The 27,070-nt window shown below is 44.0% G+C and overlaps 1 protein-coding gene across 2 annotated transcripts in view; it reads right to left on the bottom strand.

Annotated features, from left to right (window-relative positions):
• APBA2 (amyloid beta precursor protein binding family A member 2) overlaps nt 1-27,070 on the bottom strand; it is a 1,094,297-nt gene that overhangs the window by 622,647 nt on the left and 444,580 nt on the right. The gene's annotated exons all lie outside the window — the stretch shown is intronic.

Below are 27,070 nucleotides of genomic sequence, written 5' to 3' on the forward strand. Positions count from 1 at the left end.
TAAGAGCGATTAATACGCCTCCTGACGCATGACCGCCTACTTGAGATGCAATTGCTCAGGACTCATAAACAGTGTAGTCCTCCCAGGTGGTAAATTGCAAGGACCAGGTTTCTTGCAGGGCAATAATATCATAGTTTTTAACAAGAGAGGTCATTGCTCTTTCGGATTTTTCATTTGTTAGCCATCGGATGTTCCAGGGACAGATACTAACGTGGTGAACAGTATCTTCACTAGTTTTATGTCCACTTGAGGTGTTATGTGCTTCACCCTAAGGCTTGGGAGAGCCAGGACCAGTCTTGAGAATTCTGTCGTTTTAGCCCACATTGGCGGGAGCCTCCTGTTCTATATGTTGTTATTTGAAGCGGGTTCCTTTTCCACGGCGCTGTTTGGATAGCCGCTAAGGAGCCACACAAAACTGAAGTAGGCAGCTGGCTGGTTATATCACTGTTAGCCAAGGTTGGAGTGTTGTGATCCTTTGAGGCATTTGGGACTCTAACCTTTATAAAGGCAGGGTATTTAGCTTTAGTCACAAGACTTGTTTGAATGCCCCAATCACCCAGACGATCTTTATTCAACAGTAGGGCTGCGGCTACGTCTTTACTGTAGAAGGTTACTACCGTGGTCTCATTTATTTGGCCCTGTTCTGGGGCGATAAAAGCGACTCTTTCAATGTCTGTTGTTTTTATATTTTCTAGTCCTGGAAGGTGCGAAAATAAATTTAGGATGTTTCCTCGATTGAGGATGTCCCATTTCCCTTGGGATAGATACTCTGGATACAGTGTTAGCTTTTTACCTTCTTGTGGTGATTGGATTGTTCCAGCATCAATTAATACAGTTTTCTTTTGATGTAAAAGTTTTATTTCTGAATCATCTTTGGGCATCTTGGTCTTAAGAGGGTGGTTTAGCAATTCTGGTTTATTCACATTAGGGCAGCGCGGATTGACCTCGTAGGGTACTAATTTCTCTTTTATGCTCCCTTGGTGGGACTCCTGCCTCTGGTCCACTATTTCCAAGGAGTTCAGTGCCTTGTTGTTTTGTTTCATTTCGGGGTCATCTGTGAGATTAACTTGTATGGCTATCTCCTCTGTGGCTTTTCTTATATTATGGCCCTCTTTCTCTGTTTCTTAGTGTCTTAAATCGCTTTGGCTTGTGGGTTCATAGAGGGAATCCCGGCCTGTGGGCTTTCTTAGATGTATTTAGAGGTTTAAAGGTTTGTGGGCCGATTGCTAGGGTGAGCTGCCCGAATTTGACGGTTTCCAGATCTTCCCTGCAACTAACAAAAACAGTGTGTGATTTCTTTTCATTTAAAGCCAACCATGAAATGTATTCAAATTTCTGAAATATACTCGGTATAGGTTCTAAATCCACTGCCACGTCATGGATGTATAGAATAAGGTCGTCAGCATATGCCGATACTACATGCGGCGCATCTCCTATTCTGATCACTTTGTTCTCCGCCTCCTTCCGGAGCTTGATGGTAAGGGGCTCTAGAGCTAGTAATAACAGCAGTGGCATATACCTCTTGCTACTGGATAGGAATCGGAAATTTGAGAACCAGTACGGACCCAGGCTGTTTGAGCAGTACATAATAACTTAAACCAACCCATGTATCCAAGTGGGATGCCAAATTTATTTATGGCCACTGCCTTGTATTCCCAATTTAAAGTATTGAAGGCTTGCCGCAAATCAAGAGAGATGCATCCAGGCTCGCGGGAGACCTCAGGGGGGGCTTTCATGACATAGTGCAGACGTCTGATGTTCAGAAACGTACTGCGACCCGGGACAAAGCCACACTGGTCAATGTGAATTAATTTTTGGAGGTAAGGAAGAAAACGACGGGCAAGGATTTTACTTAGGATTTTGTATTCTTTGGGTAAGAGGCAAAAGGGGCTGTAGCCTGACATATCTGGTGGGTCTCTGCCTGGTTTGGGGAGGGACGTGATTAGGGCTTGCATAGTAGAGAGCGGAACAGAATGAGACCCATGAGCTGATTGGTACATTCGTTTGAGATGTGGTGTTAATTTGTCTGCAAAGGTGGTATAGAATTCGGCTGGGATACCATCCAATTCTGGGGTTTTATTGCGGGGGAGTTCGCGCATAGTCTCATTAATCTCTTGTGAGGCCTCTGTTATCTTGGGGTAGGTTAATCCATCCAAAAAGATCGCTATGGACTCTTATTTCAACATTAGTGGCACTGTATAATGCCTCATAGTAATTACTAAAGGCTAGCTTTATTTCTTCCTGGGTGTGCACTATGGTACCATTTGGCAAAGCCCCTTCTTGCATGGGAACAGGGGGGGGGGGTCTCTTGTATCAGTCGCGCCAATAACGTTCCAGATTTATCTGCTTCTACGTGTTTATGTTGGGTGTATGCCTGATAGTCTATCAATTGAAGTTGTTCTAGGAGTTCCGCGTGCCGTATTCGCACTTCTTGCAGTGTTGCTTGTTTGGTGGGATTGTTGCTTGCTTCTTGTTCTAGTGTGTTTAAAGAGGCCTCTAGTGCTGTTAGGTTTTTGTGGACCGTGGCACCAATAGCAATACCTCAGATAACTGTCTTGAGTGCATCCCACTCTATGAGGTTGGATGAGGCAGAGTTGGCATTCTCATTGAAACAGTTTGTGATAGTCGACCTTAATGTGTCACGGAAGACTGCGTCTTAAAGCATCTGCGGCCATAGCCTCCATGTGGGGACATGTGTGGGAAATCTTCCCCAAGCTAGGGTGATCTCGAGAGGATTATGATCAGACAGGGTTTTCCCCAAATATGTAGCATGTGATACTTGGGGTGTAATTGACAAGGAGCGAAATATTCTTTCGAGTCTGGTATGCAATTGGTGGGTTGGGGAGTAAAATGAATGTTCACAGTGGTTAGGATATTTTAACCTCCATACATCTTTTAATGTCCAGCCTTCCACCCAGGACCGTGAGTATTTCGATTGTTTGATTGCAGCGGCCCCTCGGAGAGGCGGATGAGAGCGATCTAAATGGACATCCCGAATGGATTTATAGTCCCCGCCTAGTACCCATGGGAAGTACACCCAGCCTGCCAACACCGCGTTTAGATTTGTGAGGATTTTGTCTTGTTCATAATTTGGGGCATATATGCTGCCAATAACTATACGTATGCCATCCAACATGCCATGAACAAGCACTTATCTGCCCTGAGAGTCTGCGCAGTGTTTGATTGACATAAACGGGACCCCATGCCTAACCCATAAGGATGTCCCCCTCGCAAATGCAGAGTATGATGTAGTAAATATTTGGCCTCTCCATTTCTTGCGGAGTTTAACTGCCGCGGAGTCAGTGAGATGAGATTCCTGGTTCAAGGCTATCTCGCCTTTCGTCTATTCAATTGCCCATGAATCCTGTGACGTTTTTGCACGGATTCCATTCCCCTGACATTCCAAGTAATTACAGTATATTTACCTAGTGTGGCCATGTGCAGGTTTGTTCTATGTTACGGGATTCCTGGGGCCGTATAATAAACAATGTGTGTGATTTGGTGTGAGGTGAGCCAGATACCCAACAGAACACAGCATCGGTAACTCCCAATACTCGAAGTAGAGCATAAACTATGCTGGTCCACACTTTATATAAAACAATCTGAACTTCCATTTGGTTTTGAAATGCATTTGCTGCAGGGGGGGTGCATATGTGTTGCATAATACACCATCTAGGGCAGAGGTTCATGCATAACAGGACCCTTAATTTGAATAATGTTTAAAAGGGAAAACTGGGGAGGAAAGTTAAATACATAAGTAATGTCTCACTCCCCTTTGTTGTAGTCACATGACAGTAGTCTTGGAGAGTCGTCTGGCCTCAGGATGCCATTAGCCGAATAAATCTTGCACCGTTTTTGTGGAGTGATCGTGGGAAATAATATATCGTTACTATCAGAATCCGAGTGCATAATATTCTCAGACGACTTTTCCAGCGATGAAGGGGGTTAGACTCTCGAATGGCACCCGCCGCTGCCAGTGCTAATTCTTGCCCCTGCAGACCATGCTCCAGTGAGGGGCTTTTGGCAGTAGTTCTACGAGTCAATTGGTCTCGGTGTGTTCTTTGTCCTGTTACTTTTTTCGGGGCTCGACGAGTTTTCGGGTTCAGTCTCTCCATGGCTTGTGAGGGGAAGGTGATTTCCAGCTGGTCATTTGTTGCCTCTGGGCTATCAAAAAAATTTGACTTTTGTTTGTAGATGATTTTCAGGCAGGCCGGGAACAGTAAAGCATATTTAAGATCCAGGACTTGAAGCTTCTTTTTAAGAGCCTGATAGGAAGTTCTTTGTTTTTGGACCAGGACCGTGCAATCTGGGTAGAGAGAGATCCGATGGTTTTCATACTGTATAGGTGTTTTTTCTCTTGCTTTTTGAAGCAGGATATCACGGTCCCTATAGCTCATGATACGGGCTATCATTAGGCGCGGGGGTGCACCCAGTATTGGTTTACCAGTAGGGATCCGGTGTGCTCTCTCTACACAAAAGAAGTTGAACAATCCCTACGGGGCTATCTGATTCCGGAGCCATTGTTTCACAAAAAGGGTGGCGTTGGGGCCCTCTGCACGCTCTGGTAGGCCTATTATTCGGACGTTGTTTCGACTCGCACTACCCTCAGCATCTTTCGCCCTATCGAGGAGACTTGCCAGTTGCAACTGCATTTGTGATATGCGCTCTGAGTGTTCCTTGTGTTGAGGCAATAAGTCTCACAGTCTGTTTATTGCATTTTACTAAGTTGAAGAGCTTTTTGTGATCCGCCTTAAGGAGGGTGAGGCCATTAGTTAGGGATCCGATTTGGTGCTCTATAGACTTCCGCGAGTCTCGAATTTCCTGTAGGATTAGATCCAGTTTATCTGGATGAGGGTCCATGTTAGTTGGCGTGATGCAGCTTAATGAGAGCATTTCGGAGGATGTCAGTGAATTCTCCTGCGCCTGAGAGCCTGTATATGGGATTTCTGGTGTCTTATCTTTTGTGCGCCCCATGGTGAAGTATTTGGCGGGTAACAACCAGGTCACAATTGCCCGCTAGGTGATACGTGGTCCAAGCCGGGTGCTTGAATATTGCTCAGAGTTTAGTAGTTGGTGTATAGGCCGCCCCCATAGACAGAGGGGGAGAGGAGGGAAAGGGCCCTCGAGGACCTCCACTGACAAGAGGGGGTAACCCCAAAAGGCTCTGCTGTCCAGTCCTCAAACCAATAAGGTCTGACTCGCCATGACAGTGGAGAGAGAAGGGCCACTCAATGCGGGGAACACTGATCAGTGACTACACTAATGGTCCTAGGGCCCTTGGCGACTCCTGTGTCAAGTTGGTCCAGTGAGGCCTTTGGTACAGAAAGGGGTCACCAACTGCAGAAGTCAGACCTCAGCAGTTCAGTACATTGCAGAGTCTACAGTTTTTGGCCTTCCAATCAATGTCCACGTTACTCTGGGAGGCAACTCAGGTTCAGCACTCTCATTGCCCAAGCGGGACGCCACACAAGAGGGGGGGAGGGCCCCAAACCAGTCTTAATTATCGCCTCAGAGTCTGGAAAGGCCCAGGAAACGGGTGTCCCTATCTGCTACGTCAGGGGAGAATTAACTCACCAGTCTCTGCATGGGCGTGCACCGGCCTCTCTCGTTAATTCGGAGCTCCTCACCGCTGCTTGTGTTTGGCCCTGCGCAGTCCTGGGACAGTGGTGCCCTCTTAGGCCCACAGGGCTCTCACTGCGCTCCGCAGCAAGATCGCTGATTCTCGGCTGCACTGCAGGGCTCCTATGCTAATCCCCACAAGATGAGATCACCACCTTCACTGGTAAGTCAGTCTATCATTCCCGCAGTTTATGTCGTGAGAAACCTCAGATGTCGGGTGCGATGGCAGGCTTTCAACACGGTCTCTGGGTCTGAGATATGGACAGCATGGTGGCGCAGTGTCAGCTGGGTTAATGTTGTCGGCAGTAGCTCGTTGAGTCCATAACTCACACAGCTAGCCACCCTTGCTGCTATACGTAGTATAGGGGGCAGATTTCTATTTAATGGCCCCCAGTTCGGGTGATATTTCAGGATTCGCCGGCTCCTGCTGCGGAACTCTGCTAGGCTGCGGTCACCATGTTCGGCAGTTAGTCACGCCTCTCCTGTCAAAAGATTACTTGAGGGCACAAGGGACCAATCTAGATCCAAATTTTAGGTCGACTGTGATCGACGGCAGTCCAGCTACAGGACACAGAAATGTCCAGCTGAAGGAATATCTTGCACAAGGCAACCATGGTCGCTACCATTCCAGAAAAGACTCTAGTCACTGACTTTTACTGACTAACCATAGCCCTAAAATCATAAAGTGGTTGTGACACTCATGCAGAAGATCATCCAAACTATTGTCAAATATGAGTATGTATTTCTAAATCATTTAATATATATTAATACTTTAAGGAAGGGTAAAAATTGAAAGGGGGGTCTTTACCCACGAAATAACTAAGACCATATATATAACTAGATCCAAATTGAAACCTTTTCATCCTTATACTAAAGATACTAAAAATGGATTCCTTACCTAGAAAAGATACACACATGAATATAAGGGATAAATTACCCCCTGCTGTACATTATAAAGATATTGCAAGTCACTGAAGAGTTCCATAACCAAATAGAGGAACGAGGTCAGAGGCTGAGTTCCTTTATAAGGTTATGGAACTCCGATGGTGACTTGCAATATCCTTATCATGTGTGACAGGGGAATGTTATCTCATATAGTATAAGGTCATACCATTACTTTACCGAAAAACAACTTGAAACCGTGGTGCGTAGCTCTTTCAGAAAGAGAGCATGTTTGTAAACATGAAGACTCAAAATAGAACCTCTAGTGCAAGGTTTAGCACATTAAAAACCTGTTCGATATTTTTTGCAAAAGTATATCAGAAACAGTTCAATAAAAGCCAGTTAAAAAAAATACAAGTGCAGCAACTCAGAATGTGCAGAAATATGCAGAAAGATTCTAACATTTCTATAATTATGTAAGAAATGTATTGCAAGGAAATGAAAGGTACGTAGTCCAGAGATGTATATTAGGATCACAGCTTTATTCTTCAGATAGGATCCAAGTTATGTCTTGTGCTATGCCTTATACAAATGCCCCACCAGGAGCAGCCTCCTTGCCGCTCGGCCCTTCCACACCAACTGATTCCATCTCCCACTCAAACACTCAACATTCTGATGACATCACATAGACTGAGCAGCAAGGCAAAGGGCAGCAACAGAGAGGATGCATTGATCACATACTAGATTATAACACATCCCCCCATCAGAATTGTAAAAATACGAGCATGCAAGATCAATGTACATACATGCAATAAGACTAATTATAAATAAAATGTGCGTTGATGGTCATACACACATACAAAAAGTCAAAGAGCTTTAAGAATAACATAAAGCTTCAAGATGTAACACTAAAGGGTAATTTTGCAACCCCTAACAGGATGATACATATACTTCAACCAAAACAAGAATAAATCCAGGGAAACTAAAAAGCATTCTCATCTTTCCAAAACAAGGGTAAATCCAGAGAAGCTAAAAAGGAAATAGTCTTCTCTTGTGCGCACCCGTAACACACAGTCCAACACCTCACACGAGGTAACAAGCAATTCAGAGGGTAAAACCAAACAGGCAAATCAGAGAAGCTACTCAAAAGGTAGACCTCTCATGTGCACACCCGTAACGCACAATCCAACACCTCACACAAGGTAACCACCAATTCAGAGGGTAAAACCAAACAGGCAAGTCAGATTAGCTTCAAAAGAAGGAGTCTTTTTACGTGCGCACCCACACGCTCAGTCCAAACACCACACAACAGACAAAACGTACTCAAAGACGTAAACTAACATGACCAGGGACACTATACTCTATCTCCCTCTAATCATACAAATGCAAGACAAAACACTACACTCGGTCACCTCCTCTCAAACAAAATCAGGATAAGGTACAAGTGACGGAGCCAACGTATAGCACAACCATAACAAACAACATCATGAAAAATGCAGTGTCCCAAGAAAACAACAAACTAAAATAAAGAAGGTAGTCACCATTGTCAGTAAACAGCTAAAGTCTGGAGCCACAACCAGGAAAAATAGTACCTTGTAGGAGGATCAAGCAACCACAGTTCAGCAGAAAATCGTGACTGTTAGAACGTCTTCAATTTCTTCTTTTGAATTAAATGGATCACCAAATGTCTACGAGGAAAGGAGGCGGTCGGCGGACATCAGAAAACGCCTCAAGATGTGAACCGGAATACAACCGGAATACAGAGATCCTTGATTGGCAAAAATGTGGTTGGCAAAACGGGAGTGTGCATCAGGCAATAGCCAAAGGAAAAGATGGATGCCAGCCACAAGATGGCGGCAGGTAGGGTGACACCGTGCCGGGTGGCTCTCGGCATGTCGCTGCATGCAGGCATTTCTTGGCAACAGTGAGAAATGCAGAAGCGAGCACGCCATGAGGGATTCTTCTAATCCCGTGCGCAGCACCACAATGAAGGTAAGGTGCGTGAGCGTGAATCATGTTTCAAATCAATAAGACTCGCGCTGGCACCAACGAATGCTGCTAGGAGATGACGTTCTTTTTTAAATGACGCAGCAATAAAATGTACAAAAAAAAAAATGCAACTCGACATCAGATTGTTGAAAATAGTGGAAGCAGTACCACACCACAACACAGCAGCAGATTCCTCAAGCAAGCACAAGACTGGGTTTAAACTTCGGAGCAGGTCTTCTCCAAACAGTTGTAGGTTGAGGGCAAGCATCAGGGTTAGATCTGGCACTGGGTGTAGCCAGAAGCAGGAACCTCGGGCACTCTCCCAATGATGGCACCCTGGCAAAGTCAGTATGCAGGCGGCAACATCGCAGCTCCCCTCACTACACTCTTCATACCTCAACACATTACTGTAGCAGGCAGGAACTGGCAGACAGCAGGCTGGCAGAACAAGACGCAGGAAACAGACAAGCAGGCAAGAATTGGCAGATGAGTAAGTAGGAGCAGGAGGGCACACTTCCTCTAAGACAGGCAGGCAGTGGGCAGTAGGCAGGCAGGTTTGTTCACTGGTAAAACATTCGTAAAATCCAACGGCAGCAGGAACCAACACAAATCCAAATGTACAGTACTCACTAGTACACGCAAATAATGTCCAGGTCACAGATGATATTCTCTGCCAACATGTTACAGGGCAGGAACAGTTCAGCAAAGACAGGCAGGCATAAATACAATGAAGGAAAGTCTTAGACAAACTGGCACTTACTGGTTGGGGCGACCGATGAAATGGTCACTGGTGGGGCATTGGGGTGCCAGGTTTGTTCAAATACACAGGTTGTAGTTTCTTCTGTTTTAAAAGTCCAATCTCCATTGAAATAGCATGCAGGTTCTTTAAAATCTTCGCCAGTGTTGCAAGGAAATGAAAGATACGTAGTTATGTCTCGTGCTCTGCCTTATACAAATGCCCCACCAGGAGCAGCCTCCTTGCCGCTCAGCACTTCCACACCAACTGATTCCTTCTTCCACTCAAACACTCAACATTCTGATGACATCACAGACTGAGCAGCAAGGCAAAGGGCAGCAACAGAGAGGATGCATTGATCACTTACTAGATTATAACACATCCTCATCTCTCCCCTTATAATGATCAAAAACATTCAAAAGGACTGAAGGTGATAATGCATCCTCCTTTGCGGACATGTGTATCTTAACAACAAAATATTATAACACATCCGTCCCCCTGCTAATGATCATATACATCAAAAGGACTGAAGGTGATAAAACACAGGTCAGCAAAGGAGGATGCATTAACAACAAAACATTATAACACATCCTTCCCCCGATAATGATCATAGACAACAAAGAATGCAAGAGAAAGAGAAACATTCTTAAAAACAGTGGATGCTATCCACCACAACTCACACTACAAACTGCGGGTATAATACCACCACACCACACGGAGTACCCATTGCGCCACAAACTAAGGCACAAGACTGCAGCAGAACAGGGATCTACAACCCTCAACTGGGTTGTAGATCCCTCGTCGCCAGTGTTAAAACGAAGGAAGATGCGCAGGCAAGTCTTGTAGGGAAAGGTAGTTGATTTATTCTTATGGTTACAAGTTACAGGAAGATGCTCTGATCCATAAAAGTGCCCCACCAGGAGCAGCCTCCTTGCTGCTCAGAGGCTGCTCAGCCCTTCCACACCAACTGATTCTCCCTTCAATACAAACCCACTGAACATTCTATATGACATCATAGGCTGAGCAGCAAGGCAGAGAACCACTGTAGGGAGAGTGCTTTGGGTAATTAGTACATTACAACAAAATGCAAGATATAATGTTATCTCTGCTAGTCACTGTAAGCTACAAATAAAGAGCAGATGAAAAGCAATTATCTGATTGCTGCTTTAAACAGCTGCTTTAATTATGCGCCCGACCTGCCTTTCACCTGGGCTGCTGGCTCATGCGGCAGGCATTGTGACATCGGCGTACCGATTATGAAGAAATTAGAGGTGTGCATTTATATCGTGATTGCAGAATGCCATGTATTATACAGCAATAGGCACCTTTGGCAAGCAGTGAGAGGCCGTGCTTTCTTTTCCCTTTAATACGGTGCTTCTTAATCATCCATGAACAATTTCAAACCTAGAACAAATTGCTGGGCTAGTGAGAAAACAGCATCAAAACGAGGATATTGCACGCTCTATTAAACCTCAAAGTAACAGACAGTGTTCTAAATTGTAAGGCCCTGCGAGAGAGCGGAGAATTCTGGCTCTGAAGAGTGCCAGGCCCGCATGTATTAGCACTAACAAGGGACAGTAAATATCCTTGAAGAAGAATCCACTGAACTTAATATCAGCTGAAGTGAGATATGCGATCATCAGGACGGGAGCTGACAATGTGCAAACTGAAGACAAGAATTGATGAAACCTATAATTCTGCCTCTACGTGGAAACAAGATAAGCAGGGCGCCAGGAAAGAGTTTTAGGAAGCTTTCAAAGTGTCACAACAGATAGAAAGTTATAATAGTTACAGGAAAACATTTAATAAAACAATAAATGCAAGTAACAAAAAACCCTTAGGACCCAGACAATAATAGCCCTCTCTGGCAAGGCCGGAATGAGGAAGAAAAAGCAGCTCTGGCAAAAATGCTCAAACCAACCCCACTCCCTTCGTCTTCTCGCTCAATCTCTGTCTTTCCATTCAGCCTCTCTCTCTCTCTCTCTCTCCTCTATTATCCCTCTCTAGTCACTTTCTCTCTATCTTCTCAACCCTCACTTTCTTTCTCTCAATTTCTTAAAGCCTCTCTGTGTCTGCTGCAATCCACCACGAGGAGCTGGGGAATGTGACAGAGGCACCAGGAACATCCCTGGGTTTTTGATACCTGCCTCTACAGGCTCCATGCCACCAGGGAAGTGCCCGGTGGAATAAAAAACCCTGCCTCTGTCTCTCCTACTGGCAGTACACTCTTCAACCCTAGCACATTCTAGAACAATGCGAGACACCTCAAATATGGCGTCTACAGGAACATACCATGCATTTGCAGCAAGTGCAGCGTTCAGTTCTAAAAAGGTCTCTTGGTGCTATTGACTGATAACGTATTTTTGCTACCCCCCTCAATGGTACTCATGCTAACAACCTCAGAAGGATGAAAAGGCTTAGAGTATCCCCTGGAATTCGAACCTGGGACCTGGGACCACTTACATTGTGAGCTTAAAATATTAATTCACAATACCACAGGATTAAAGCATTTCTTTTTAAAGAGTGGCTGTTTTACATCTTTTTTTGTTTTTTGTTGATTTGCTTAGTCTTTCAGTTTTATGTATACAAATAAGTTCTAATGAACACCGACAGTTGACCGATTCCGTCCCTACCAAGGCATGTGTAACAGTGGTGCAGCTAGACCATCTGCGCCCGTGGCGGTCCCTGCGGCGGCCGCGTGTAAGAGCGGGGGTGCTGGCAATTCTTGCATTTGCTGCCTTGCTACGGCTGCAGGTAAGAGCAGAAGAGCGGAGGGGGTAAGCCCGGCTCCCCCACCCCGGCTCCCTCCTCAATATGCCATTGATGTGTAATCTTATGATGGTTTGCTCCTGTTAGCGGAGTTAAATAAAAAAAAATATGAATATAGTTAGTGGATAATCTTGGGAGACTTGTAAGTTTTGTCAGTCTTGTAAGACTGATTTTCTACCAAAAGATATGGCAAGTCTGACAAGTAGTAAAAAATAGTCTGATGGAGGGCATGGCTTGATGCCATACAGATGTGGTAGTAAAGCTCAAGGATGGATAGCACATCTGGGAGATGAAACGAGCGCATCATCAGCTGAAAGTAGAGTAGTTGCATCACAGTGCCAATGTTCCAGAATGGTGAGCTTTGGAAGTGATTTTTAAAATGTCAGTGTTTTGTCAGTTTTGTATGATTTAGTAATGTTGCATCAGGTGTGATGTGTGTTTTAGGTCTGGTGTTAGCCAGGCCTTTTGATTTTAGTAAATTCATGTATATCAAATACTGACTTATAAGTGCTTTCAGCCACCACTCTTCATACGTTGGTCAGTCGCTGTGTCATTCACATTTTTCTTTGGCCCACTAGAGCATACAGCATGGGGCAGCAGGTCAGCCCATTTAACCCATTGACTAACTTCACTATCTTCTGCCTTTTCACAAGGAATATAGAAAGTAGTTCTCTTCAATTCCAAGGGCTACTCGGACAATGTGTGCTTTTCGAATCCCAAAAAGATGTTCGATTTAGGTAGCATTTGTTTTAATGTTGGCAAGGGCCTGGCTTCTCCCCCAACAATAAAGGTTTACAAAAACCATTATAAAAACAAGTACTGGTAAATAAAAAAGGCTCGTAATCAAAGCCAGACCTATTGGCTTTGCCAATGCTAGTTGTTCCATGACATGGCTCTCTATATTCCTCACAAATGCGTGTATTATTTTAATTTGCCCTTGTTTTAAACAATATAATGGAAGAAGTAATTCAAATATGCTTTTTCAAACTATGCAGACAAGTCTTTTCATTTCACTCTGTTATGACTGGATTTCATAACAATAAAACTACAATTTCCATCTAGGACGTTCTCACACATTTATATAAAAGAACCAATGAAAACATACTTGTCCAGAGTTAGTATAACGAACACAAATCAAATGAGGAACCATTAAGTTTATGTAACATAAGGGAATGAATAAACTTCAATTATGAAACATCGCATGCTTTTACAGTAGTAGCACATCTCAATGTAGTTCTTCCCTAGATTATTTGAGTCATCCATTGGCCAGAAAACATGCAAGTCTAATTTCCAATCCAATTTATTGTATGTATGTCTTAAGCTAAGACTAGATTAGAAATTAAATATGATATAAAATTAATAAAATTATGAATAGTGTCATGATCAAGTTTGCGTTTGTCATATAAAGGAGAAAATGGCTCATTCCATCTGTGGAGTGCAAAAATAGCTTATCATTAGTTCAAACATTCTTATTATCACATATAGAATACGTAAAATAGCTCTCTCTGAGTAAAACCTTAACAATTAAACAACTGAAAAACTGACAAGTATGTTTTTAGAAATTGGTAAACAATATGTATATGGTTTATGGGACACAGACTATCCATTAGAAAATGCAGACATACCAAATGAGTTGGTGGTGATATGTAACTTTTCTTAAACTTTCAAAAGAGTTTACTAAGTTTAGTATACTGTTGTTCAAACTGTAGTGTCATCTGGGTAATTGTTTTGGGCTATTTTGAAAGGGAAAGCGACAGACAGGTTGTGATTGAATCAATTGTTTTAATTTTAAGAATGTTATAAATTGGATATACAGAGAGATGCATTGCTAAATATATTCATTCATCACAGCGGACATGGGGCCAGATGTACATACTTTACGGTTGCAAATACTGGTCACAGATTTTGAGCATTGTTGCAAGCATACCATTTTTTGAGAACCAACCTATGCACACATGTGTAGGTTTGCAAACAAACGATAAGGAGTGGGTTGCACTCTGTACTACCACAGTAATATTTATGAGGGATTTCGCAAATTATGACTAACTCTTCTAGGCAATCACCGTAATTCTCAAAACTCAAAGTTTGAGTGTTTGGGTATCATAATAATTTCCCTGTAATAATACATTTCATTAACCCATGGCAATGTTGTTGATTACAATGAATTGTTCATTCTAAATTCAACCTTTATGGTTGCATACCATCCTCTGTCGTTATTGTGGTACTGCATTGGTTTCATTGAAATAAAGATTAATTCTGAATGGTAGCTCTCCCTCAACGCTTCAAGTCGACTACCAAAGGTCCATACGACCAGTGGAGGATGACTACAGAGATTGAGGTTTAAGGGCCCTCGCTCCATCAATCGTTGAAGGCCTCCAAGATAGCAATCAATAATCTCATCATTTATTAAATTGTGTAGAAGTGTGCTATTTCTTGGCTGTCAAAACAGCAAAGTAAACTTGAAGGCAGAGAGAGGAATCCACATCACTCAATGTGCCTCGAGACCTTTACTACATTCACACAAGAAGTCAACAACCAGCATCAGTGAAGAACAAAGCGCGATTGGTGCTGGTCTCTCACATCCCTACGATGCGACTCTGCACAATCTGCTGAAACACTGGCCAATGAGACAGCTGTGCACCACAAGACAGCCTTACCGCTTCTCCAGACCTGTGCAGAACAATGAGGGGTAATGAAGGGATCTATTGGAGCTAACCAACATAATCATTGTAAATTGGCAAATTAAAAGAAAAGTGGGCCCTAATTTGTCTCATTTGCTCCCTGGAACATTGCTAAAGTGGTCGGGCTAGAAAGCAGGGAATACCAGCTTCGCTTTTGCAGGCGGCTATTATCTTTCACTGCCTTTTTCCATCACAAGTATTGCATATTTCCAGCGACTAATGGAACAAAGACGCATCCTGCTTTCAAACGGTAATGAGTTCAGATAATTGGCTGAAGTGGGAACTGGGGTTTTTGAGTTTGAAGACTGATTTCAGAAGGACTACACTGCACTGGGCGCGAGGGACTCAGAGGTGACGCCCAGACTGTCCTCCCTGCACCCCAATTAGCTGTCCGCCAAGTCGCAGCAAAGTGTGGTCAGACTTTAGGGACACGGACATCGTAGGCAACTTTAGAGAAAGGAATGGAAAGTGAGCAGGAGATGTGCCGACAAAGATCAACAGTCTAGAAAAAGTTTCAGGCATAGTAGAGAGAAAGAAAGTTAAGTGGTGGGGGCAGGAGGCAGTCTCATGAATTAATATTGACTGCAGTTGCAAAAGCTACACTGAAACATAGGTCCACGGTGAAACTTGCACATCAGGAAACCTAAGCAGCACCTGAAAGCATGAGATTAACTCCCGGCCTCACTGCAACTTCACAGCGTTTTGTTGAATTCAGAGTTCGTGCAAATTGAGCTTGGGCGAGAAGAAATGCTGCAGGTATAACCATGAGTACATTTTGTGGAAAATTCATTCTCCATTCCAACTCATACATGTGGGTAATGGGTAAAACATGCAGTTATAACATGCAGGAAACCCGCAACTGCACGTTACTCCCCATTCCAATAAGCAAAAGATAGTAGGGGAGGTAAAATTTCTCAAGAAAACCTCCAAAGAGAAAGTTAAAAGAAGGCAAGAGAAGAGAAAAGGATTGAAAGTAAGGCAAACATGAGAGAAAGAAAAGGAGAGTTTTAGAAAAAAGAAATTAAAAAAGAAACAGGAAGGAGACACATGGAGAAAAGGACAGGGGTTGAGGAAAAGAAGAGAAAATGAAAAAAGTACATTAGGTAAATGCAACAAGAAATAGAGAAAGAATGAATAAATGAGGATGAAAGATTAAGACAGAGAAGGAAGATAAGACTGAAAAAAGTATGGAAAGAAGAGAAAAAAGAGAAAGTTAGAAATGAGGTAATAAAGAGATAGGGAAAAGGGAGGAACTGGAGAAAGAGCGAAATCAAGAAAGATGTGAGGAAAATGGAAAAAGCAGAAAGACAGAAAGGGGAGTAAAAAAGAAGAAATGAAAGAACAATGCAACTAATTATTGGGAGAAAGAAAGATGGAGAAGGAAGAAATAGAGAGAGAAAAAAGAAGCAGAGAAAAACGACGAAAAAGAAAAAAGGAAAAAAGTCAGAACCAGACAATAAAGAGGAAAAGGTGAAAAGCAGTGGTAAAAATTAGAAAAAAACAACAGAAAAACAGCAAAAGGAAAATAAAGAAAATGACAAAATAAATCAACAAAAAATTAACACACAACAAAATAGGGCAGGAGGAAAGAAGTTGGGAAAGAATAAAGTAGTGCAAAAAAGATAGGAAGAAAGAGAAAGAAGGAGCAAGAATTAGAAAGAAAAAGGAAATCCACGAACGAGGGGATAAAAGAGATTGGAAAAGTAAACAAAGAAATAAAGCAAGAAATAAACTAAGAAAAAGGAAGGAATGTCGAGAATGAAAGGGGTTAAGAAGTAACTACAGTATTGTTCAATAGAGGGTAGGCTGCATCATTGCATCATCCTGCACAGCAAGGATTGGAGTCCTCACAGAAAAGTGCACAGTGTTTTAAACAGATGCCTTATCAGGTGGACAGCTGTATATGCTTAAGCCTGCTGACAGGCAACTATCTGGTGCGAGCTATTCAGTGGCAGCCTGCAGGCTGCTGGGAGCTCGCGATCAACGTTTTGGAGACTCCTGATGTAGGTAATGGACATAGAATGGCTCACTTTGTGACATCTTATACACACCGTTTGCTGGAGGAAACTAGTGCAACTCTTTCAAAAGAGGAGCGATATCGGGTCTGCATTTGAGGCGAAGAATCAGGCGAGCTCCTGCATTCTTGATGCATTGTAGTTTGCCTAGACAGTAAGCCATACCGCCACAAAGAAGAGCAGTGCAATAATCTAGCCGGAAATGGATCAGGGTATGGACAATGGTGAGCTGATGCTGCACCGGAAGAAAAGGTAGACGCCGGATTCAAAAGGTGTTCGAAGAAGAAAGCAGCGAAGCGTTTTTAATGTGCAGTGTAAAAGGACAGTCAGGAGTTAGAAAATTTGCCGAGGTTACGCGCGGAGTAAGTGGGAGTGGGTAATGGACCAAGTAGCGACCATTCTATGTGATATTTCATTTACCCCTCCTAAACGGATAAACCATGAAGACTGAATCAAAGGCCATCTCTGATAAATAGCTGGACTTGATTCCAGTGCTTGAAATGGAAAAATAGAAGTGCAGGTACTCTGTACCAGAGTACCGGCTTGTTTTTGAAAAGTGCCGGTACTCTCCAATTAAACGTATAGCCTTTCTCTTGAGAAGTGCCAGTACTCAACGTCTCAAAATAAAAAAGTGCCGGTACTCCGTACCGGACAGTACCGGCCCATTTAAAGCACTGCTTGATTCCATATAGGACTAAAAATAGGGGACACGATTTAAAATGGTAAACTGAACCGAAAGTCTAACTTTACGACTTTTGGTACCCACAAAGGGCATTTACTACTCGCAAAAGCCCTTTGTGAATACCAAAAGTCAGGCGGCGCCTCCATGTGGGCGGAGGAGCGTCGCCCCACTGCTTTCTCGCAGTGCGAGAAGCAGAAACATAAAATGGTATTTTAAATACCATTTTATGTTTCTGCTTTTTGCACTGCGAGAAAGCAGAGGGCAGGGTTTGGTTGGGGGTGGGCGTGCCTGCTGGAGGGCAGGAGAGCAGTGGCTTGCCAACTGTTGTGGGCGCTGACTGTTTGGTCGGCCCCAGGGTCGACTAAACCAGTCATACACACACTGCATTTTCTCTATGTAGGCCACATGCAGCCTACATAGAGAAAATGGCTTCCCCATAGAAGCCTGTGGGGGCGGCATCCCAGCCAATCACAACGCTGCCATTTCAGCGTTGTGATTGGCTTAGGGGAGGGGAGGCTGCCTGCGGCTGCTTCCTGGTGTAGAGAGGATGCGGGACGACCCAAACCAATGGCCCGTGACAGGCCGGCAAAGGTAAGTTAACCTTAACTTTTTTTATTTTTTATTAAATCCCCCCCCCCCCATACCTCCCCCTCCCTGCGCACCCCTCTTTGTGAATACCGAAAGTCATAAAGTTCGACTTTGGGCTAATTTTACCTTTTGTGAATCGGGCCCAGTAAATCGAAAGGAACAGATTCCTTTGGTTAGTTCAGTATTCATAAACTACCCACCTTTACGTTTAACACATTCTTGCCAAGGGGCTTTACTAGATTAGAGCGAAATCTGATTCATCCGTCAGTTTTCAAGGAAGTACTTTATGTCAATGCAATTATGCCAGCCTGGCAGCATGCACCTCCTGATCACTCTGAATTAAATGAAACACTGTCCACACATTTATGTTTCCTCTTGACAAGTTGCTTAGGCTGTTCATACTTACCCAAAGAACACCGCAGTTTCTCTCAGATATCCACAGCGGTGAACTCGCTGACATTTTGTGCATGTTTTCATGCTCAGTCTGAATTGTGCATCCCTCCTCGGATGTGTATCCATCTGGTACCCAGTGTAACGGCAGATCAGCTCACTTTGCAGGATTTGGTGTTCCTCGGGGATAACATTATTGATTTCAGTAGCATGCAAATCTTCTAGTCTCTACAATGGACAGATTATCAGATGATCCAAGGTATTACTGGAGATATCCCACTATCTACAAAAGGTGTTGAGCAGGCTGAAGCCCAGTTGGTTGCTAGTAAAAAACCATTTCCCTGTGATATTGCATTACTCCACTACTGTATTTTCACAGGTAAGCTAAGAAGGAATGCCTAAAAAAGGAAGAAACGTTTACAACAAAGTCTTCACCACACAATGCCCTTACCACACAGGTAAGTGCCATGTAGGTAAGTAGTTGTGGCTTTACCATGCATGCCTTTGCCAACCAGGTAAGTTTTCTTTTTTAACATCATACATATGAAGTTATTTTTAATGAAAGTGTTTAGAATTGGGTAGTGTTAAAGAGATGCAAGGGTAATTTTAGGGTTTAGTGGTGCCTAGTAGTAAAGGAAAGTACATGGCGGTGAGTGGGTGCACCGCTTACAGCACACGTGTTTTCTTCTACGGAGTCAGCAATAGTGAAAGAGGTGGGTGACATGCCTCTGGCCTTACCCGAGGAACAGGTCTCGCCCTTGGATCCAACCTCCATGGTACTGGCCTCACCTGGTCGTCAGCACCTGCGGCACCAGATTCACAGCTTGGAATCAGTCTCCCTGGTACCAGATTCAGCTCTTGGTAGAAGCCTCTGTGGTATAAGCTTCACCCTGTCAGCGGCCTCCGAGAAACCAGCCTCACACTGCCACCAACCTCCAAGGAAACCCACCTCAGACTTCAGTCTAGAGACCTCACCCCCAGGACTGGCCTCGGCTTGGCATTAGCTTTCAGTCTCGCAGTGCAGCATACAAGACGCCCCCCCTGGCTGCGAACCAAATATAGATCACAGTTCAAGATCCCTTGCATTGTAAGTAATAATTACATAAGGCATATGTTGTTATACAGCTGCACGTCGGGCATTCACTTTGTGGTCCTGAAACTGTTTCACTGCCTGGACCTTTAACACTTAAAATATATTGAAAACATGCATTGGCATAGCCAATAGGTCTCGCCTTGTGGAGCTTATAAGTGTTTAGCAATGCAGTCCATTATCCCCCACTGGCATGCCCACACACTCTTAACCGTGCATTCCTTCTGTGGCACAGGGAGGGAGTGTTTGTGCATGTGTGAGCGTGCACGCAGTAGTACTGGATGCAGACCAGCACAACAACAAAGGCAGCCAAGGTAATCAGCGTGATCCCGGTAAACAGGATGCGGGTGCTGAGGCAAGGCGAATCTAGGTCTTCTGGCTAGAGAGCGAGTGTCAGAAAGAAGGCAGACCGCTCCTCTGTGCCACATGGGGGGCACCCCAAGACCAGACAGACTGATCACCTTCCTCTTTGTCACAGCCCGCTCCGTTTATGTGCAAGCTCATCATTGTAAGACTGTCTCCAGTACCAAAGGTTTTTAACCCCTTAGGACCCATTGTATTGTTCTATAAGAGGGACACACGATTATATTTACATTATAATACTGTGAGGTTCCATTTATTGAGCCTTTGGTTGCGATATAAGCTACCTCGCTTCATACATTTAAGCTGCAATAAATGTCAGCTGAGGCAGAAGAGCGGGTTGGGCCACTGCTGCGGAGATCAGCATGTGACATGGACTGTTCGGCTTCACAGACTCGAACTTTTATGAGGTCAGTAACTCTAGCGCCTTACACCCGGACTGCCTTAGCGCCTGTCATTTAGAAGACAACTCTGTGCAGTTCACATAAATCAATGTGTCTAGTGACTTTTCAGTTGAGTCTCTCCTAAATGAAGCAGCGCCTTCAAGCAACACTCTGAACGCTATCAAAACCCCAGCAATCCACATGTTACATTTGCACAAACCATCAATGTGTATTACGGTCAAACTTTGACAGCTTCCGAATGAGATACTCACTTGTTTGAACACATTGCAGTTATGGAAATAAATTCAGAGAGCACATATGTGCAATTAACATGGAAGAAAGATGGAGAAAGAGGGACAGCGACAAACACAATAGAGATATGCACAGTAAAATTGTAAGAAAGCTAAATAAAGTGTGAAGCTAGAGGGGAAAAGACGATGGAAAGCAGCAAAGATGAAAGAAAGAAGAATACAAAGGATTAAAAGAAAGGAGAGAAGGAGGTGAACAATTAAACTGAAATAGGATGCTATTAAAAGAAAAAAAAAGAAGTAAAGGAGGCAGTGAAGAGAGCTAGAAAGACCTATCTAAATAAACAAATACGTACTGTGCCATTTGGACCCTTTTTCAATGACCCCTGTATTCTAAACAAAGGCAACCTTTGCTGAAGCCGGTACTCTGGCAGACGGATTTTCACACTGAAGTAGCATCATTAACAAATCATGCACAAAAAACCTTAACTGTAGGGAAAAAAATACCTGTGAAGGCATGGAAGCAGACAACAGTTGACCCAGTTTTTTTAATCGATTACTTCGAACATATGGTGGACTGTATATATGCTTTAAGTTTAAACTGCTTCATAAATACATACTCAAGAGGAGACGGAGATCAACAAGCCATAAACTTGTTTAGGAGGAGACAATTGACAAGGGAGGGTGAGGGTGAGACAGGCAGGGGAGCGAGAGTAGAGAAATGTCAACAAACGTGTGTGGCCACGCTAATTGGAAACAGATGGCCCCTTCGCGCCGCTGCTCGCTCCTGCAGGGTGGATGCCACCACAAGCACAAGTGTTTGAAAAGTGAAGACCGGTTCCAAAAGGTCATCTCCTATGGCAGCGGATGCGCGCTGGCTAGGCTCGACCTAAAAATCAGAATTAGGATATACAGGGGAGATCAGTGTCCCTATATCTCCACTGCAGAAACCAGCATGTTGCGGCCTTTATCAAAATTCCCCCAAGGGTCAAGAAGGCCTTCGCCTGTGTATAGCTTCCTTAAGCTATCATGGTCTTACCCCTCACTGGGGTCTTGCAAAAATGAGAACAGGTAAATCTCCAATTCGCCTTATACGCATTACATAGAGGAAACCATTTACCGAGTGTATATGCAAGTCGCTAAACCCGGGACCGTCGTGGGACTGTGATCCATTCCTCACACTTACTCCAAGACCAACGGAGGTCCTCTTCCAAGTCCAGGTCCACCAACAATGGAATTGGAGATTTTCCTGTTCTCATTTTTGCAAGACCCCAGTGAGGGGTAAAAGTACGATAACTTAAAGGATCTAAACCCTGACGAAGGTCGCTTTGACCCATGGGGGCATTTTGATAAAGGCCGAAACAAGTTGGTTTCTGCAGCGGGGTTATTGGGGCACTGATCTCCCCTGTATATCCTAATTCTGATTTTTTAAGGGGAACCAAGAATAAAGGTAACTTTTAGTATCCTCTTAGACAGTTTTACTTGCACTTGTCTGCACTTCATGATATATATATATATATATATATAGTACCTAGGTAGTTATAGTTAGGACCTATTTTCCATAGGAAATCCGCAACATTCCATTTGGAATAACGTTGGCGCCGATCGACGAATCTTCGCGAAATTTTCCAAACTTTTGGCCAGCTCCGGTCCGCTCCTATCCTATCCTGAAAATTTCAGGGTGATTCGTCAAGCGGGGGCCGAGAAAAAAGGGGGGTCCCAAAACGCATTTTCCCCATGCATTTTCCCATAGGACCTGTTGACGCAGCTACAGCCCGAACTGCTGAACGGAATTACACCAAATTTGGCAAAGAGGTAGTCCTCAGTTCAGACTCGTGCCTTTTGTTTAAATGGTGTAAATCCGTTCAGTAGTTCCTGAGAAAATTAGAGTTAAAAAGATAGATAGAGCCTAACCACACATCTCATCGTGAGATCTGATTGGCTGTCAGTACTTCATCCAAGAAGTGTTGGCAGCCATCTTGGGACCAATATACATGATGGCACCTCATTAAAAAGCATTGCAGTTAATAGAAGGTTTTAAGACTTTAGTTACATTATAAATCATTTGTTGATGGTACCATACTCATTTTAGGAATTGTGGTGTGTTCTAAGGTGATTTTACCATGTGAAAAAGCCTTCTACTGTGATATCATGAATCATGTTTGAGAGAAAACTATTTTCTCATGCTTTTCCCACAGAGGTTTGGAAGGTGATCTATAAGCTAAACTGAGAGCATATTTTCTGTAAATTCACATTATCTTTCTCAGTCATGTGAGAATGAAGTCTGACATTCTCAGTAAAACATGTACATCCAACAAGGGCAGAGATTGTCAGTTGATTCCTTTGTGTTCTACTGCAGCTTCCCAGAGTGTTCTAAAGAACAACTAGAGCGCTAACAGTCCTACTTATGACAAACGTATTGCACACCTGAAGCCATCTTGATTGGAATAAAGTGGTAATCCTTAAAACATTTAATTTAAAAATGAACAAAATGAGGTGTTCATTTTGCCATAGAAAGTATGATTAGTGCTGCAGACAGAAAAATTAGGGCACATTTTGAGTGACTTCTCAAATCCTCTTCTATTTCATTAAAAAATTCTGACATGCAGACTGAAACATGCACTTTGAATACCAGCAGCAGACTTCCCTGGTGAGCAGTAGCTTTACTACAGTGACCTAATGAGCAAGTAGAGTGCTAACATTCAGAATTTATGGCAAATGTGTGACACATCTGAATGCCTTCTTGATGGAACCAAAATGAAAAACTGAAAGTATTTCCTGCTGAGGAGACTGCAGTAAATGAGGAAATTAGGAAACTTCATAACAAATAAATCTCCCAAGATGGCCACTAGAGACAAAAGAGCCCAAATGTAGCCCAAATATCACCCATATGTAGCCCAAGTATAGCCCACTGACAGAATGTCCCAGAGTGTTCTTAAGAACAACTAGAGCGCTTACTGTCTTATTTATGACAAAAGTATGGCACACCTGAAGCCATCTTGATTGGAATAAACTGGTAACACTTAAAACATTAAATTTAAAAAGGAGCACAATGAGGGGGTTCATTTTGCCATAGAAATTATGATTAGTGCTGAAGAAAGAAAAATTAGGGCACATTTTGAGTGACTTCTCAAATCCTCTTCTATTTCATTAAACAATTCTGATGTGCAGACTGAAACATGCCCTTTTAATACCAGCAGCAGACTTCCGTGGTGAGCAGTAGCTTTACTACAGTGATCTAATGAGCAACTAGAGTAATAACATTCAGAATTTATGGCAAATATGTGACATATCGGAATACCTTCTTGATGGAATCAAAGTAAAAAACTGAAAGCATTTCCTACTGAGGAGACTGCAGTAAATGAGGAAATTAGGAAACTTCATAACAAATACATCTCCCAAGATGGCCACCAGAGACAAAAGAGCCCAAATGCAGCACAAATATCACCCAGATGTAGCCCACCTGTAGCCCAATGACAGAAGTGTGCAAAACACTTTTTTTTCTGTATTTGCAGTTTTATATAGTGCAGACTTGTCAGGTATTGGAGTGCTTTACATGAGCATTGGTTACATCACACAAGATCAAATTCATTTTGGTTGTAGACATGGGGAGATTAAGTGATTTGGCCAGAATCACAGAATGTTGAGCTGAAGCAGAAACTCCAACCTGGTTCCCCAGTTGCAAAGTCTGCAGCTCTGGAAGTAACACCACATCCTCTCCCCTAGGTGCAACATTTAATCAAGTGGTGAACTGGATAAAAAAACATAAAGATTACAAATAATTTAAAAGTTCTTTGGCGCTATTTGAAAACTCAGAAAATATGTCCTCATTTTCGTTTTTTAGAGCACTAACCATAATTTTGTGTCAAGAATTCCTGTCATGCGAGGGGAGGAAAACGGTAACCAGCGAAAACGGACTACATCTCCCAGGATGCTTAGCGGTTGAGAGGTTATGTAAACAGGAGAGCTGTTACATAACTCAAGGAAAACACGCCCTTATGTAAACAGGAGAGCTGTTACATAACTCAAGGAAAACACGCCCTTATGTAAACAGGAGAGCTGTTACATAACTCAAGGAAAACACGCCCTTATGTAAACAGGAGAGCTGTTACATAACTCAAGGAAAACACGCGCTATAAAGGGAGGAACCGGGAGGTACAACGCTGTCGGATATTGTGTTTACACCGACGTACCTGCTTAGTGAAGAGCAGTGTTCCGGAGTGGTGCTCCAGTAAGGCAAGAACGGAGGTAGGTCGAGTCGTTACTCCCTGGGCCGTGTCTTGCCCCATCGTCACCTGTGAAGGACCCGGAAGCTCTACCGGATAACCATTGAGCTTCGCTTTTTGACTCGGCTGAGTCAAAGCGCAGTGGCGCTTTTGCTGGTTGGAGTCGTAACTCCCAGCCCGACCAGAGATACAGGGACTGCCAGCTGTAACGCACACCAGGAGGTGTTTGCCGCGTTACAGACTCGGAAGTCCACAGGATCGATCGAGCGGCTGCTCTCGGTTCAGTCTTCTTTGCTTGTGATTGGGGTATCGGTGACGCATCACCAGGAGGTGACTCCGCGTCCCGGTGCAGTCTGAGGAAGAGGTTGAGCGGCTGCTCCCTTCAGGTAGAGACCCCGGCTGGGTGTTTCCCTGACTCCTCGATTCTCCCAAACACTCTTCGTGCCCCTCACAGCCTACCGATTGGCATTGTCGGCCATTTCATTTCTGCCCTCTGTTGGCATACGCCGGGATCGGCGTATATGCAGAGGACGGCTAGGACCATCCGTGCTGTGGGCTGGTAACGTACTTAGCCTGGAGGATTCCAGTGACTATAACCTTTGTTTATTCCTTGTATTATTTTTGCCTTCATTAAAATAACTAAACCTTCACAAGTGGTTGCGTTCTCATTATCGTGTCTGTTAAACGATCCTGAGACGTTCAGGGCGTTACATTTTGATGCAAATAAGACCCTATCATGTATGTAATTTCTAAAGGAAATGCTCTAGGTATTACAGTTTCGATTACATCAAGATGACGTCAGGCGTTCCACACTTTTGTAATAAATATAGAATGTTAGCAATCTAGTTGTTCATTGGGATACTGTTGAGAGGCAGAGGCCAGGGGCACGGACTCTGAAAATTGAAGGCAGGTAGGAGAGTGCAGAGGCAACAATTTGACCACACTGGGCAGGCAGGAAGGGCAGTGGCAGCACAACAGAATATGGAGGGCAGTGGAAAGGGGGGCAGGGGCAACAAACCAGCAATACAGGACTGGCAAGAGAGGCTGTGGCAATATAATAGACCATTGTGGGCAGAAGGAAGAGGCAGTGGTAGTACAACCATACATGCCAACAGACCCGTTTCAGCCAGGCAGGATGGGCACTAGAAACAAGACAAACCATGGAGAGCAACAATGAGACTATGATGGCATACACAGAGATCATGGAGGGAAGGTGGGAGGGGGTCAGGGGCAGCTAGCTGACCACACAGGGAAGGTGGGAGGGGCCATGGCAGCACAGAAGACCATGCATGGCAAGCGGGAGGGTTAGTGGCAGCACTATGGCTATGATGGGCAAGAAGGAGGGTGCAGGGGCATACACAAAGGCCCATGTAGGATAGAAGGGAGGGTCAGGACCTGGGCACAGACAAGAGAGTTCAGGGGAAGGGGCCTCACAATTGACCGCGCAGGCAGGCATGAGGAGCAGTTGCAGCACAACAGACCAGGGAGGGCAGAAGGGTGTGGCAGTTAAATGATCCATGGAGGACAGGAGGAAGGGGATAGGGGCATGGCATGTGGACAGGCAGGGTGGAGGTGGCAGGGACAGGTTACAGTCATCTGACAATGCTAGGCAGGTGGGAGGGGAGTGGCAGCTCAACAGAACACTCAGAGTAGATAGGAGTGGCAGGTCCAGGGAACATGGTGGGCAAAAAGGATGGAGCAGGAGCATGCACAAAGAAATCGGAGTGCAGGGGGGAGGAGAATAGGGGCAGCAAGCTAAGCACAGAGGCTAAGCAGGAAGTCAATGATGGGCCTTAGAATTGGGCAATGGAGGGCAGGAGGAGTGGACTGGCACATCATGCTAAATAGAGGGCAGTGGCAGCACATCAGACCATGCATGGCAGGAGGGAGGAGGCTAGTCCATGGATTCAGACAACAGAGGATAGGGAGGAGGTGGATGGGGTAGCAAGCTAACTGTTCAGAGAAGGTGGATATTAGGAACTTTATTGTTTTTAAAATGTGTGTCTGTGCGAACTACTTAAAATATGAACAAGTATGCAGCATAATCTCACTTTTATTCAGGAAGAAGAGGATGTTGGTGACTGTAACTCCGTGCTCACTTGGCAGAAACACTCCCTGACCCTCCACCCCCATCGCAAAATGTAATGCCTGTGAAAAGGGTAGGTGGACGCAGTGTTATATAGAACATAGTCCTGAGAGCACGATTGAAAATGAAAACTAGATATAGTATATGGTTTAAACTATGCACCAAAAAGTGTGATATAAGATGAACCGGGCGTGAAATATAATATGCAATACATTGGGCGCAATGACAGATTCATTGGAGAGCGCGAGATAGCACAGGCACTAGAGCGTGCTATGCGATATGCGCCTTGGAGTGTAATATGCACAGGGCAGTGTTGTGTAACCTAA

Source organism: Triturus cristatus, chromosome 3_1 (assembly GCF_964204655.1).
Source record: "Triturus cristatus chromosome 3_1, aTriCri1.1, whole genome shotgun sequence".
Lineage (NCBI taxonomy): Eukaryota > Metazoa > Chordata > Amphibia > Caudata > Salamandridae > Triturus > Triturus cristatus.